This window comes from Uloborus diversus, chromosome 1, assembly GCF_026930045.1.
Source record: "Uloborus diversus isolate 005 chromosome 1, Udiv.v.3.1, whole genome shotgun sequence".
Lineage (NCBI taxonomy): Eukaryota > Metazoa > Arthropoda > Arachnida > Araneae > Uloboridae > Uloborus > Uloborus diversus.
Window position 1 is genome coordinate 182,495,798 of NC_072731.1, and position 17,113 is coordinate 182,512,910.

A 17,113-nucleotide genomic window follows, 5' to 3' on the forward strand; every position below is an offset into this window, starting at 1 on the left:
TAAAATTTTAATTCGTTTTCTTTTTCGCCAACGTGCCTTATGTCATGGTTTAGATAAATAAAAAGTTGACTTTTTATGTAGAATGAATATTTTCTCAGTGACTCTTGCCTAAACAAAGAGATGGCAAATTATGTCCCACAGGCCCCACTTTGACATAAGCCCCGAAATTGTATCTCATTTTTTCCAGTAGATCTGTCATATACATCATGATTAGAAATATTAATCAGTTACCTATATATGCGAGTATATATCATAAATTTTGTTAAATATGACTTTTTTTCATAGTGACCCGTCCTAGTGTACAAAGGCACATGAGCGCTTTGGCCACGAATTTAATGGGGGCCCCAAATTTTTAAATTAACTAAACCTATAAAAATCATTTGCTTTTATTTTGTTAAGTGCTTTCAGCAAAGTTGTTGTCTATCCTTTGTGGCGTTGGAAAAATCAGTCAGATAAATTTTTCTTTTTACCAGCTGCACTTCTGTGGTTTTAAGTTTCGTCGCCTGCCCGAAGCTGTGTAACTTCTAAGAACAAATCGGACCCTTTCTGACTCAAGCAAAGGGGACTTCCTTTTTGCTATGCCCCTTTCGACAGCGTAAAACTGTTTAATTGGTCAGTACTTCGGGATTTTTGACCTTGACTGCATAATACCTCCTCCCATCCATTCTATACTCGATTGCAAGCTTACTTGACTATGGAGAAATGTGCTGCGGCCAAGCAAAAGAAATAGTTCCTACCCCTTTGTCCGATAATAGGGGGAAATTACGCTCTTCGCTTTAGAAATCGGATTAGTTAGTTATAGCCACGCATACGCAAAATTTTTTTGTCTTAATTTCTGTCGAACATTAAATATTTTTAATTCTACCAGCGAAGCCGCGCGGAGCGTTTTCTCCACTTCAATCAAACGCACCAGGCAAGTAAAATTAATTAAATCTGGAATGCCTAAACGTTTCTGCTCACTGTACTTGGATGTTCAGATGCAATAAATTTTTAAGATACAATATAATTTTAGGACTTTTTTCCGTTTTTGATATTTTCTGACAAAGCACAATTTTATTAAAAATATAGTATTTACTAAATTTTACTTAAAACCATATGTTTTACTGTGGTATTTACAATAGTGTCCGAAATCAAACCAACACTACTGAAATATGTAAAAATGTACCACTTAAAATAATTACTGTAATATATGGTACGTACACATAGTTTGAGAAACTTCAGTTTTAATACCAGGTAGGCCCCCATTTCGAGTAGCGCCCCAGGCCCCCATCTGTCTTGGTACGCCACTGCGCATTAATAACCTTTTTTTTTTTCACTTTGCTTCCACTTATCATATTATAAAGTACGCGAGTAAGCATATACAGTCTATTTGCAAGTCTATAACTCTTTTATGGTAAGTTTTTGATCTTACTAGTTTTTTTAAATAGTATTTGGAAGTCCCTGGAGGAAAGTTTAAACCTGAATATGTTGATTGAATAGAACACTAAATAGTTCATTTTACTGTTTTGAAATACGTATTGTGTTCTTGAAAAGAATTTGCCCATAGTTCTGTCACTAGATTGTGAAAATACACATACAGTAGACCCTCGTTTTACGCGGGATTACATTCCACGGAAATGCCGCGTAAATTGAGATCTAATACAATTGTTAAAATAGAGGTTTGTGGTTCCGTAGACGATAACAAACTACTTCATTCTGGTGATGACTAATTGTATGTATAATAATTTTAATGTGTACATCGACTTCTATGCACAACATACATAAAAATGTGGTTAAATGTAACTATGATCGTCTTTTGGCAGTCATTAAGAATTTTCATGATAGAAACTTCCTTCACTAACAAATCAGAAAAATCCTTTCTATTGTCTAGGAATGGCTCAAAATTTTCAATGTGAACATTTGTGGTTTTGCGACACCGACGTCGGAATCCTCGTTGTTTTTTTCCTCCTTTGTCACTTCTAAAAGCTCTTCTTCCATTGAGTTCTGAACTGTGTGAGTTTAATAACTTTACTTCTGGAAAGAGCTCTGGAACCAATCTCATAAAATGTCCCTAGTGACCCAAGTTCGATTATTAGCACGCCAAAATGCAGTTGATTAAGCATAATCTGCAATCTTTAGGATTTGGGATTTGAAAGAAGGGAGAATTTTACCTGTTTGCATTGCCGCATCCGCGTAAAACTGAAACTCATCCGCGTAAATTAAAATAAAGGTGTCAAATTTTAAACCGCGTATAATCGAAACAGCGTAAAATAAACAAGCGTAAAACGAGGGTCTACTTGTACTCTAGTTTGAAATGCAGGCAGTAAGTTCTATACTGACCCTCAGTGCACTGAGATACAAGTCCCTAAATAGTACACTTTTTACCATATTTTGATGATAAAACTGCTATTTTTCCGCAGCAATGAGCATTGAACATGCATTTAATGAGTCTATTTAATAGTTTATATATATCAATTCACAAATTCTCGCGAAAACTATGGTTGAAACTCAGTGCATGGAGATGCCTCAAACATGACACGTTTTCACTTCCTTCGGCACAGTTTAGCCACCCCTGTCAGGATCCACTGAAGGTCAGCTATAAAATTTACGATATATTTCATTTGAGGCACTAAATATCATGTTGTAATCACAAGGATTACTTTTGCTGATGCCTAATGCGCAGAGATTATTGAATATTAAAAAATGTCGATTTGAGAAAAACCCTAGTTGGGACCAACTTTCGGAATTTTTTGGGTCACAAAAAATTTTTTTGGAAGAAAAGAAAAAATATGCGTGTAACGATGTGAGTAATACAATGACTCGAGGCGGATACAAACCAGACATGTTTATTAGACTACGGACGATCACACACTACGCGGGCGGTAACCGCCGACTGTGTAGAGACACAACTGGCACATGCGCAATAGGCACAAGTGTGACGTATGCGACATCTTCCCCTGTAAAAAAAACAAACAAAAAAAAAAAAACACAACATACAATATTACAAGAAACAATTAAAGAGAGTTTATAAGTCAAGTCTATTAGGTGGCCTGACAATGCGGCCCGATTTGGTTTGGACAAGTTTGGGAGACAGTTCGGAGAGTTTTGTTGGTGAGGTGTGTCTTAGAGCTGGTGAAGTTACTGGAGGTGGGGGCGATGAATGGACTTACACACAAACTAAGTTCAGTTATTGGTTCAATTACACCCAATTCTATCATTCGATCAATTTCTTGTTTTACAGTTTTCAATGGCATAAGGAATTTTTCTAGGCGGGCATACATCAAATTGAGCTTTTTCATCAACATCAATATCATATTCAAAGTCTTTTAAACAACCTAGCCCCTCATAAATTTTTGTTTTCCAATTTACTGGAACCATTTCGTTCTCAGCAGACAGCACTCTTTTTATTAAGCCTAGTTTTACACAGGTGTTACCACCAATAACAGGTTTTACATTACCATTAGCTACAATAAGTTTTAAATTAACACTTTTGTTCTTAATTTTACAAGTAACATTAATTTCACCTTTAACGTTCATTTCATGATTACTAAACGAAATCAATTTTTTTACTTTTGTTTTGACAATCGGGACTTCCAGTTCTTTAGCTAATTCATAGCTAACAACGTTACACTGAGCCCCCGTATCTAACTTAAATTTAACAGATTTATTAGAAAAATGAACAATTTCATGCCAATCATTATCAATAGAATTTATATTGAAATTTACTTTCACACTGTCTAAATATACTTTAGACTCACCACTAGAATAACATTTATCATTCTCATTATTGTTGTTCTCAAAATTATTCAAAACATGAATATTCTTAGATTTACAAACTTTAGAGAAGTGACCTACCTTATTACATTTTCTACAGCGCTTGTTAAATGCCGGACACGATTTAACTCCGTGTTTTGTACCACAACGCTGGCACTCGAACTCTTGATTTTTGTTAAATACACTCCTTTTGTTTCTGTATGAGCCAGATTTCTTGATTTTTTCGAAGTTTTGTTTCGATTTGATACGATCAACTTCTAATTTCGGATCGTTCTTTAATTCTTTTAGCTGTTTTGACGCTTGTTCCGAAATACGACAAATTTGTATAGCTTTCGTTAATATTAGATCTTCCTATGCTAATCATTTTTCTCGCACGTTGTCATTAATGATACCGAACACAATCTTATCTCGCAAGAGACCGTCGGTCAGTTCGCAGGGCCGTCGCTAACTAAAATATCTGGGGGGGGGGGGGTTGACAATTGGCGGCCCTCGTCGACCATTTAAAAGGGTCTATTGCCCCCCCCCTTCCCCCGGATATTGAAAAATTAATGTTTTTACATGTAAATGGGTGTGTTTTTCGTTGTTTTCCGATAAAATTTGCATTGAGTATACACCTTTTGTCCCCAACTCCTAGAAAAATTTAAACTGATAGGCTGGGTGGCCCCAAACAGCTCTACTGTTTTCAAGCATATACTAAAAAATTTCAAGTGAAATGAAGAACAAGAACTGTTGGTATATGAATATCATATAAATGCAAGAAGTTCAAAAATTAGTTTGTTAAAGTCTTACCCTTTGGCGTACATGCCATAAAGGGGTGAAAGGCTTTAGAGGAAATCCAAATAAGAGTTCAATCGTTGAAAATGTTTTGGAAACGTAGATCCTATTATTATTGGCCCACCCCCCTGTGTTAATTTATAAATAGAACAAATCTGTATTAATAATAATTTAATCCTATTTATACCTAATTAAGATTAACAGAGCATTTTTTCTCGATACAGTGTCCCCCACATACATACATACTTTCTTACGATTGGATTTGGAGGGAGGGAAGTATGAGGAGAGGGCTTGAAGGGTGACCTTAAATGCGGTATAAAATACTCATTTTGAGGGGGTCCGGGGATTTCTCCCCCGGGGAAAATTTGGAAAAATAGATGTAAAATCCTGCGTTTTGAGGCCCTATTCAGCATTATTCGAACAAAAAATGTATCAGCAAACGAGCTGATATGTGCATCACATGACTTCCTTTTACTCCAATTTAATGTCATTTCCCCTTTATTGGCATTTTTAATGTAATTCAATAGTTTACTCTCTAAATATCACCAACAGTGGTCAAAGTGAAACCAGATTGGAAAAAAAAAAATGCCAAATTTGTGGCTAAGTTGGCAACAAAACTTGGCGATCTATCGCCAAGTGTCAGCCAAATTATAACACCACTTGAGTTTACATCGAAATTAACAATGATTCTCCTCCCCCAAAAGGGGCAAAAGACCCCTTTAGAAACACCCGAATGCAACCAAAAGGGGAGGTGCACAACTAGACCCCACTAGGAGTCTACGTACCAAATTTCAACTTTCTGTGACATATCGTTCTTGAGTTTCCAACTATTACCTATGCACATACGCACATACAGACGTAACGAGAAAACTCGTTGTAATTAACTCGGGAATCGTCAAAATGGATATTTCGAGTGTCTATACGTTCTTAGACCACGTTCTTCGATCCACGTGTAATCGAGTCGAAAAAAAGAGAAAAAACTCAACATTCATTCGGGGGTGAGTTAAATTGAAATTAAGATCGATTTTTGAGTAAAAATTATTTCGCGAATACAATACTTCCTTTTTTGTAAAAGGAAGTAAAAAATAGGCAAACTAAAACTTTTTACAAGTTTCACACTTTTTCGCAAATTAAGAAAATGCAATTTTTTTTTTTTTTTTTTTGTTGGTTCGGCAAATTGTTGACACTGATCGAGAGAGACGAGAATGGACAACGTATTGTCACTTGCTCACATCGGCCTTTGGTAGAGTTAATTTTTGATCATCCCCCAATTCAAACGTATCCATTAATTACCAACTGAATACAACTTATTTTAATGCACAACAAACTTCTGTCAGAACAGTCACTAGTTAGCAGCCAAAATGTCTACCAGGGACAGTCATTGTGTCACAAGTGATCGAATTCTAATGGATAGGGCAGCTGTTTTTCACCGAGACGAACTGAGACTGCCATGGATCATGGCAATAGTTTACTACTTCTCTTGTGATATATGACAATTCTAAGAATTCGTCCTGAAAGGTAGGTACTGTAGGGAATTGTTGGAGAAAAAGTACTTACTCGTGAAATTGTCTCTACACATGATTTTTTTTAATTGAAAATTTAAATCGTAAAAGTTAAATTTTCCACCAGAAAAGTTTAAAAAAAAGAGCTAAGCTCTTCATTATGCCCCCCCCCCTCTCCCCGGATATACTGTTGCACGACTATTTTTTAGTTTTTAAACAGTAGAGAAACTGCGCTACGAAATATCTGGAGATGTGACGCGGGTTTGCCTGCAAGAGGGACATAGGTTAAAAAGTCAGACCTTCCAGCCTTAAATACAGGACCACCAAAAGCTAGCGGCCCCTTGCCAACTCCCCCTCCGTTTAAAACCCTTAGGATTTATACTACTGTGACTCCGATCCTCCCCCCCCCCCCCCTCCAAGGGCCGGCTCCTTAGTTTTCGATTAGGCTGGCATGGCTTCTCGTCGGTCATGCTTAAATATCTATATTTTTAAACGCATTTAAAGCAATGATTCTTACAAACCGATAAGTAAAATATTAATAAAATAATAGTTTAAAAAACTAATAAACACGCTCTTGTACAAGAATGAACTAAAGAGTAAAAAATAATCTTTTAATGTAAAGTACATTCAACAGGGAGAGGATATCATGTCCCACAGCGCCACAGCTAAATATAAATTAGCTTAAAACAATGAGAATAAAATAATTGACCAAACAATTAACTTTAATGTAAAAAAGCATGAGGTGTTCTCCATTTACAGTTTTGTAAGGATTCGAAAAAATGATAACGTCTAAGATTGCAATGAGAAATCTAAGACATCTGATATCAAGCACCTCAAACAATTTATATGATACGATACATTAAGAGTTTGGGTTTTAAAGGGTTTTTTAAATAGTTTATTAATAGTTTTGCTAAATATATTTTCATCAAGGTTTTTTTTTTCTTTATGAGTTAGCGGGATTTTAAGATTGTTCGAAATAAATTGAGCTCGTTACTTAAATTCGATTTCTTCCGGGGAGGGGAGAACAAAATTTTCATTTTTTTTTCTAATCGTAGCAATTATTTTAATCTGATTCTTCCTTAAAAGACCTAAATTTTCGCGATCCAAATAAAATTGCGCAAGAATCTTTGGAAGTTGTTGAGCGTCAACGAGCAGGGGGTGGAGCCAGTAGTAATTTAAAATTAAATTGAAATCTCTTCAATGGAATAACTTTTCCCTTGTAAAACAGGGATGCCCATCTCCCCCAAGAGCAAGAGCACATCCTCCCCTCCCCCAATATCACAAAGATCCCCCAATTCGGGTGGCCTTTAAAAAGAGAAACATACCCCTTAAAAACCCCTCTAAAAACTTCAATGGCGCAGTGTGCGCCACGATAACCCCTAGGTAAGCACCACTCACTATGCAAAACAAATCTTACCTATAAAGGCATTGCAATGACCTCATACACAAGATTTTCATTTAGTGGTTTCAAAATTAGTTAAGGCAATTATAGATTATAGTTGTAGAAGTTTTTTTTTTTTTTTCCTAACTGAAAAAATAAAAGAAAAAGTAAGTAAAAAGTGCATTTACACGAAAAGGTAGGGAGGGTCCGAGGGAGTATAAGAGTGCAATTATGAGGAGCAAATATCTATACTAATAATAAAGCTGAAAGTATCTCTGTCTGTCAGGATTTCTATCAGGATCTGTGTGACGCGCAAAGCTTCTAGACCGTTCGGCCGATTTTCATGAAATTTGGCACAGAATTAATTTATAGCATGGGAGTGTGCACCTCAAAGCGATTTTTCAAAAATTCGATTATGTTCTTTTTATATTCCAATTTTAAGAACATTTTCCCGAGGAAATTATCACAACGTGGACGAATACATTACGGAATTATCATAACGTGGAAAAGCAACATGGGCAAGCAAATGAATATAACCAATTGGCGAGAAATTCATCATCCATTATTTGTTAATATACAGGCGAACCAAATGACCTTTTCATTTTCTAATACGGGCAAAGCCGTGCGGGTACCACTAGTAAATAATAAATGTTAAAAACATGAAATGGAAAAAGCGGAGCGCCGCTTTCAACTACATTATGGACTAAATCAGTTCGTTCAAAAAACTTATAACTACTTACTTAATGTTGCAGCTTTTCTATGCAGCTCCTCCAGTAGTCTTTGGCTTTGAGCATGAGCTCTAATTAATAATATTAAAAATTTCCGTCAACACTCAACTGACAGCGGACGACTAATAATAAGAAAATAGAATCAGACGTTTTCTCGGAAACGTATCAGCAACTCCCTCTGTCTCTTTCAGCATCCTCGGACTCTCAGGTCACAATCAAAACAAAAACCCCTCTTGCAGACTGGACACACCAGACAGAATTCTACTAAAACACGTGATGAGAACAAAGTGCCCGTACCACACAGGGACACAGGGCTACAAACACTGCTTGAGCGCAGGGCTTGAGCCGCCCGATCAAATGACAACCGAACGTGGCGAGGACTTCAGATCCGCGGGCTATAAAGCAATTAGTCCCTTCGATTTTCGACATAAAAAGTACACAAACAGTTGTATCGCTTGTTTCTGTTTTCCATCAAAAAAAAAAAAAAAAAAATAGGGAAAAGTCTTCGTCATTGGTGACTTTTATTCCGTGCGGCAGTGCAGTGGTGTAGCCAAGGGGTAGAATCGGGAGTTCATCCCCCCTCGCATATAGCAACAAAATGATTTGTATGAACACACTGCAAGTGTCTAAAATTGCACTATCTGACCTTCAATTTCGAAACATTTTATATGACCCCCTCCCCCTCTTCCCTTCTCTCCCAAGGAAAGTTTCTTGAAGCACAACTGTGGCATTGCACTGAAAATATTTCACTTATTTATGCAGTACTTCTTTTTTCAAGCACGGAATGACCGATTTGTAATATCCCGTTCACGCGGCCCCCACTTAGCGATTAATATTCGTATTTTCCGCATCGAATACCGCCAGAAAAGAATCTTAGCTGTTTTTCGCGGCCCCGTTTATAGTTTTTTTGATAGCTAAAAAGTATCGGATGTTTTAGATTTCAGGTTTACTAATATTGCTAGTTATATGTTTTAGTTATTTTTTTTTTTTTTTTTTCAAATAACCCTGCAGCAGTTTGAAACAGATTAATGTAATACTTCTACATATAGAAGTGATTCATGCCTTCTCCACTTAACAGATTTTACTGAAAATGTTGGCGTAGCTTTTAAAGTTCTCGCACGTGTTTACACTGTACTTTTTTTTTTCTTATAAGGGATGACCGATATGTAATCGTTCACGCGGCCCCACTTGGCGATTAATATCCGTATTTTTCTCAACGATTTTTAGCTGTTTTTCGTGGCCCCATTTATTGTTTTTTTTTTTGATTAGGACCGCGATAGCTGAAAAGTACCGGATGTTTTAGATTTTAGATTTACTAATGTTGCTAGTATTGTTTTAATTATTTTGTTTTTCTTCTATGTTGCATTTAAGAACCCTCCACATTTTTTCCTATTTGCGGTTTTATTCCTTACATTTCAAATTAATAATAACGTAAAATCGGCGGCCCCTTTCTCCAAAAAAGTGGAGGGATGTCACCCCCCCCCCCACACCCCCCCCCTTACCGACGGTGACCCTGTCAGTTCGTTAAAGTTGCAGCCTTGAATTCTTTTTTTAGCTTCGGTGACGAATTCATCGAACGTTTCGCTTTCGCTTTGCTTCAGTTTAAAGAAATTCCATCTTGTGAAGGATTCATTTTTCTTCGGAGCGAAATAATCTTCGAAGTTCTGCAAAATAACATCTACAGTGGCTCCCAAAAGTTGTTCGTACACCTACGACTTTCAATAAAATAGGTCATTATCTATTTTAGAATTAATATTTGGAAATAGGTATTTTTTTATAAGATCTATGATCTATTCTTAACAAAACTACATGAAAATTTTTAATAAAACATTAAAACATAATTTTTAAAAAATCAAAAACCAAAAATTGCCGGAAATTTTATCTCACAAAAGTCTTCGTACACTTTGAAAAAAATGTCAAAAAATTAGTAAATAATCTAATTTTTTACAAAGTTATTATTTAGTAGAATATCATGCAGTATCAACAACAGCTTTTAAACGTATGGGAATAGATTTCATTGTTTTTTCTTTCTTTTTTTGTACAATTTCTGAGTAAGTGTTCAGCCGCACTTCGAATCTTACTGTTTCTAGTTCGCTTTTCGTTTCAATGGTGTATTTTCGTAATCTAGCCACCAGATATCTCCAAATATGTTCCATTAAGTTTAAATCTGGCGATTGAGGAGATATTTCTAAGCTTAAGGACAATTTTTGAGGCACCAAACGCAAACGCGTGCTTCTTGTCGTTATCTTGATAAAAAACAAACTTGTTCCCGATTACTAAATTTTGGGCTAATAGTTTAAAATTGTTTTTTAAAATATTTAAATAAACAGAATGATTCATTATTTCATCAAAAAATTCCTAATTTCCAAGTCCTGATGCTGTAATGCACCCTCACACTAGAACACCTTCACCGTCCTGATTAACTGATCCAACTAAGTTCCTAAGATTAAATTCCTCATTTTTTCTTCTATTTACAATTATTCAACAATTTAACGCAGAGTGTTAAATTTATTTTCATCTATAAGTAAGACGTTTTTCCAAAACGTTTTGAGCTTATTTATCATTGATATTACGACGGAAAGCGTAAGCTTACTGTTTTTCGCACGAACAAGACAATTTCTGCGGGAAGAGGTCCCATTTAATCCAGCTAATCAGAGAACTTGGCGAACAATTTTAGGTGAAAATTAAACGTAAAATGTTTCATTCTGTTCTGCAGAAATTTTTTCAGCACTCAAATGTGTATTTTTCCATAATTTTTTTAACTGTAAAACCTTCGATTACGCATTGTTAACTTTGCCAGTTGACCTTTTCTTACTTTGTTTTCGATCCGATTCCTTTCTTTAAAGCATTTTATCAAGCACTTTACTATAGAATGGAATAAATTAACTAATTTTGAGACATTTCAAACCAATTTACCGCTACTGTGGGGAAAAAATTCAACTTTCCAATGGTGTTTGTGGTTCTTTTCGAATACCAGCCATTTTAAAGTAATAAGCACAATATTAAGGAATAAATACACAAAAAATTAAAGCCAAATGACCTTCGAGGGTCAATACAATGCAAAAATAATAAAAAAAAACGACATGTGATAACTTTAATCATGAATTTATTTTAAAATATTTCAGTGTTCAATGACTTTTGTGGCGTGTTATTTCTATGTCTCTTCGTTTTTTGACCCATTTCAAAAAGAAGATCCGTCAATATTTTTAAAAAACTACTGGGTTTTATTTAGAATGGCATAGGAATGGTGTGAAAAAAAAAATTGGACTTCATATTCGAACTCAGTTTTGCGTTATTTTGGTTTTACTACAAAATTTCAAGGTGTACGAACACTTTTGGGAGCCACTGTATATCTTTGGAATCTTCATCACTTAATTTGAAAGTATTAAATATACTTATCGCTTCATGACCTATTGTTGTCATAAACACCGCCGCTTGAACTTCTGCTGGTTTTGCTTTCAGATTAGAAGTTACGGAATACCATTGAAACTGTTGCTTGAAGTCATTCCAAACGTCTGCCATATTATCTTGGCGAATTTTGAGGGACATCGGTGGTTTTAAACCACTCATTCCTGCCTCTTGCTGTGTCATTTTATTATTTTAATTATTACTTCTGACACCATGTAGCGATGTGAGTAATACAATGACTCGAGGCGGATACAACCCAGCCATGTTTATTAACGGAGGATCACACACTACGCGGGCGGTAACCGTCGACTGTGTAGAGACACAACTGGCACATGCGCAATAGGCACAAGTGTGACGTATGCGACAATGCGTCTTCTATAATCACTCAAAGAAACCACTGTAAAAATTTTAGCGAAATCAAAAATGGCATGTATCTGACCTGCCTGACTCTTATATAAACTGGCTCTTAACACGCAAATTTTAGAATACCTTCGGAGACTAAAAAGAAAAGGAATAGGTTCAGGGACCTCCACTCTCCTTGGCTACATCTCTCTACATTTTATTTGTTTAATGAGGTGTAATTTAATTTGTGTTGTGGCAGCCCCCCCCCCTCTTATTTATGTGTAAATCAGATACGTCGAAAGATGTTAAGTAATAAACATCAATCGCTCCCTCCTTGAAAAGTTTTTGTATCCGTTTTTGTTCTGTATATGTGTCACATTGTGAAAATTAAAATAGACAAGGGTGTGCCACATAAGGAAATTCGAATTCTTCAAAGGTTGCCGTGAATCGGAAAAGATTGGGAACCCCTGCTTTATAAATAAATTCACTGCGGGGAAAGTTTATTAATTTTCAAAAATAATAGCACTTCTGTTCAATATTTTGCTTGAACGGTTTATTATGAGTAATCTCAATGGTTTCCAACATAGAATAGAACTATGTATTCATATTCATGTTGTTATCTTAACCCAGTAAGCAAAATATCTTGCCTCAGCATTGCATAAAGGTTGACATGCAAGAAAAATCATCTTGCATTAATGCTGCCTCAATATTGTTATGTTACTCCATTTATGCTGTCAGCATGCTGCCACAATATTGACTGACAAGGTGTATGCAGCATAATATCAGGAAAATATCAAGGTATGCTGCTTTTGTAATATTGCATACGTATTGATATGACAGGATAATATCAAGATGTTGTCATGACAGCATGAAATCAAGGTCTAGGCAAGATGATCTTGCTTTTGTAACATTGCATACGTATTGATATGACAGGAAAATGTCAGGATACATTGACATGACAGTATGAAATCAGCACGTTTGCAAGGTGTTTTATCCATTTATTTATTTGTATTATTTTCACTTTAAACTCGAGAATTAAATTTCATTCTTTAATTATTTCTGTTATTCTTCAAGATAGTTTTCTAGTCTAAGAATATTTTCTTAAAGCTGACATCTGATCGGAAATTCATAGAAAGATATTAATAGTACTCGCAATTTAATTTAAAAAATGAAACTTTCTTCGTTTTGCGTAATACTTGACTTATTTTTTAAATTCATGCTTCTAATTGTACTATAAAGACATAAAATGCCTAGTTTGGAATAATTGCGGAAGGTTTTATAGCACATTTATGAGTAAAGATAGCAAAATAATAAATAAATAAATAAATACAATAAAGTACATTTTCAAATGGATGTCAGCATTGAAAATATCCCATGGACAAAACATATGAATTTATCTTAAAGAATAACATAAATAACCATTGAATAAAATTAATCTTACTCGTGAGATTGAAGTGATAATACGAAATTCTGGGCTTCATGTCCTTTGTTTCGAAGTCTAGGGACGAAAAAAGTTATTTTCGGCCATTTCTAACATTGATCGCACATCGTCTGCGATATGACTTGTTTAGTACTATATTAATAAACAAATACAAATATCAGTCATTCATAAGTTATTCCTAAAACAATACTATTCCACACAAATAACTAAGCAACCAACTTAACGAAGCCTAAAAAATGCAACGCCACGTGCAACTCCTCTGAACCGACTGAATCGATGTGCTAGCAATGCGAGGGACGCTGGGTAGAAAGAACTGTGCGCCCAAGTATCAACGAAGGTCCACCTGTTCTATTGTGTACTAATTACCTTGACGGCGACAGCATGAAATCAATATCATCTTGACGGCGTCAACATGTATGCAATGTTGTTTTTGTAAGGTAATATCAATATTGATATTTTAAGATGAATGCAATGTTGCATACGTGTTGTTATTGTAATATTGCTTTTTAATCTTTATGCAAGCTTTATGCAGTATGAAACACGTTAATATTGACGCCGTCAGTATGATATCAAGATCTCTCAAGGTTGATGCAAAAAATTTTGCTAATAGGGTAAATTGTTAATCTCTTAATACCTTTTTGGGTGGAATTATTTAAATATTCCTTAAGAATGCAAATAACTTTTTAAAGCTTTCTACACCCATTAAATTAAGCACACAGCTATAGAAGGTTTTATATTTTTAAGCGATTAACATAATTAGTTTCGTGAGTAATTTCCAACAACCAAGGCTTCTCACGGGTGAGCTAATTTAAAATACTTTCCAGAATTATGAAACTGTTGCAAATAAATGTAGGAGCTGTTTAGTCTACAAAATAGGGGAAAAGGGGTGACCATAGCTTCTAAAAAAAGTGATCGAATTGCGATCATTGAAAGATAATCATGATAAACTAAATCTAACTTCCTGTCATTTTACGAAAAAGTCAAAGTTATATTAAAAGAATACTTTTTTTTTCTTCCATTTTTTACAAATTACTAACAAAATATAACAGATGATGCTTTTAATTTTTAGATGAAATGTCTTTGTGACAGAGAAGTCATTCTGGTATCACTTACAGTACGACAAAAAGCACTGAAAGATAGGATTGAAGAATTAAATGCTGAAAACAAAGCATTAACTGGAACCATGGTAATGTTAATGTACAAAAAATTCAAGGAATGCTTGAATTGTTTGTAGTAAAGGGGGATGGGGCTGAAACAGTTTTAAGAACGTGAATTCATTATTTCAAAAAGCATTCTTTTTATTTATTATTATTACTATTTATTTTTTTGATGAAAATTAACAAGATTGCCACGCAGTACAAAACTACAAAGATTTTTTTAATTAAAAAATAACTATACAGCTGAACCGAGATTCATTCAAACACACTTAAAACGAATTCTATTTAAGATCCTCGTCCAATTGTTTGTTGCTCATTGTTTTTCAGACAAGACGAACTGATTTTCAAGGTCCTTTTGAGTTCGTTTTAAAGAGGTTTGACTCTTGACTGTAATACGCTTAAAAATAAAAGAATAATCGTGATGTGCATTGCCTATGTCTGTAATTAATTTATTTGAGAGAGAAGTAAATTATTTCTCAAGCCCAACTATAATATAATTTCAAAAGTTACATCTTGAATAGAAAAAGCAGAAAATAAGCAGCATAAAAAGGGGGGTCAATGGACCCGCCCCCCACTCTGATTGACCAAATGACGGGCCTGACTAGGGGGTTCTGTCACCTGCAGTGGGTGACAATCGATGATTTTAATGCTTTTATCTCTCCCTGGATGTCCTGAGGACATCAAGGGGTTAAAGAGATTACTAAGGGTCTCAGTTATTCATAGGCGGATTTAGAACTGAGTTCCTGGGGGGGGGGGCAGCATTTTATTTTTTTTTAAAATTATTATCAACATTATCAGTTGTATTGATTACAACTGGCTGGATTTAGACACAGCGTGCTTCTAAGCTATTTCAGGGTTTTTGGGTCTCTTTAGTAGTCTGGTCAACTTCTCTATCGGCGTCAAAAAAGGCCATTTTTTAAAGCCCCCCCCCCCCCATGCATTATACATAAGGTATAAGGCGGAAAATGGAGTTCCTTTTAAGTAGTGGGTAGAATATCTCCAATTTTAGGGGGTCCGGGGGTTTCTCCCCCGGAAGAATTTTTGTAAAATAGATATAAAATTCTGCATTTTGAAGCCTTAGAAGGGGTAATTGGAACTACTAAAATCTCGGAGACAAATAGCAAAACCCTCTTTTGAAAATTACGATAATACAGAGTAAAAATTGTTTTCGGGTTGACAAATCAATTACAACAGTTCTCAGAGAGAAAAAGCGAGAAAGAATAGAAGATTATGCATTGTTATTTGCTTACTTTGGCTGTCGGTTCAATTCAATCAGTTTTTGATCATGCCTCCAACCCACCGACAAATACAACAGTGAATTAAATACAAAATGATCAATAGTAAAAAAATGCTTTAAAAGAAATGGTGTATAGGTTTAGAAAATAGGCCCATTTGGACAGTTCATAATTTATACACTTGATAAGAAATAAAGTTGAAGCACACTTTGCTTAGGAATTTCAAACACTCATCTAATCCGTTTCAAGGACTTGAGAACAGTTAAAATTATTTAAGGCACTTAAATTGGCCTTTCCAGTCTCTGAAATTTAGTACTTGATTGTACTGTTTTACAGTATTGTTCTAACTTTGTAAGAAACAACTATTTTAAGCTTGGGGCTTCGGTGGCCAAGCGGTATTGCTCAGCAACTGCTTGCATGCATAGAGGCACAGGTTCGATTCCCCCCTACTGCCCTGGGTGTTCTTCTGATTTCCTTGTATTGTAATAAATCTGAATTGTGCTATCTGTCAAATGTGTCTGAGCAAAAGTCGGACGTCTACCTAAAATGGGGCTCAGTCAAACGGAAGCCGCTCATATTAGCATCAAAAGTGGATTAACGCCTCTGTTATTCATTACCTTGGGTGCTCCAAGGGCCATCAGGAACAACAACAACAACATTTTAAGTTTAAAAGAAAAAAAAAAAAACTATTGATTTCTCATTACAACAACTTTTTATTTTCAATTACAAGTAGTACAAAAAAAAAAAAAAAATAGAGGTAGTGTTTTTTTTTTCCCTTCTGGGCTGAACAGATTAACAATATGCTGCAGAAGAAGTAAGATAAAAGCAAGTTATACAAAATAATTTCCAAAATTACTGCATTCGGGATTAAATAAACAGCAATATATGACACATGTGAGTCACAAAAATTCATCTCAAGTAATATGCTACAGAAACGTGAGAACCATGATTTTTATATTTTTGATGCAGGATGTGGCAAGGAGCTAAACTTGACACATTTCGGCATTTCTCTCTCCCTCCCCCCCCCCCCCCATCATTTGTTATAAATTTTTAAATTTATGTTTTGTATCCACACTTTTCCAAATTTTCAAGGTTTACAAGCACTTTAAAATGGAATTTATTTTTTCAAGTACTTTTCTTCTTTTCTTTAAAGAACAAATCATGAAATTTTCCGGAGTTGGGGGCCTTCAACAAAGCGGGTGCCCTCAACTATAGCTTGTTTAGTTTATAGGTAAATCCAGTTTTAATCTTTATTTTAGTTTCCAATTTGTTGAAACAGTCGTTGATTATTTTAAGTATAGCGGCTGATTACTTATATTTTCTCTCATATATTTGCTCTAATGGTTTTCAATTCAAAGCAGTCCTTTTCAACACATTTCAACAACCCGGTAA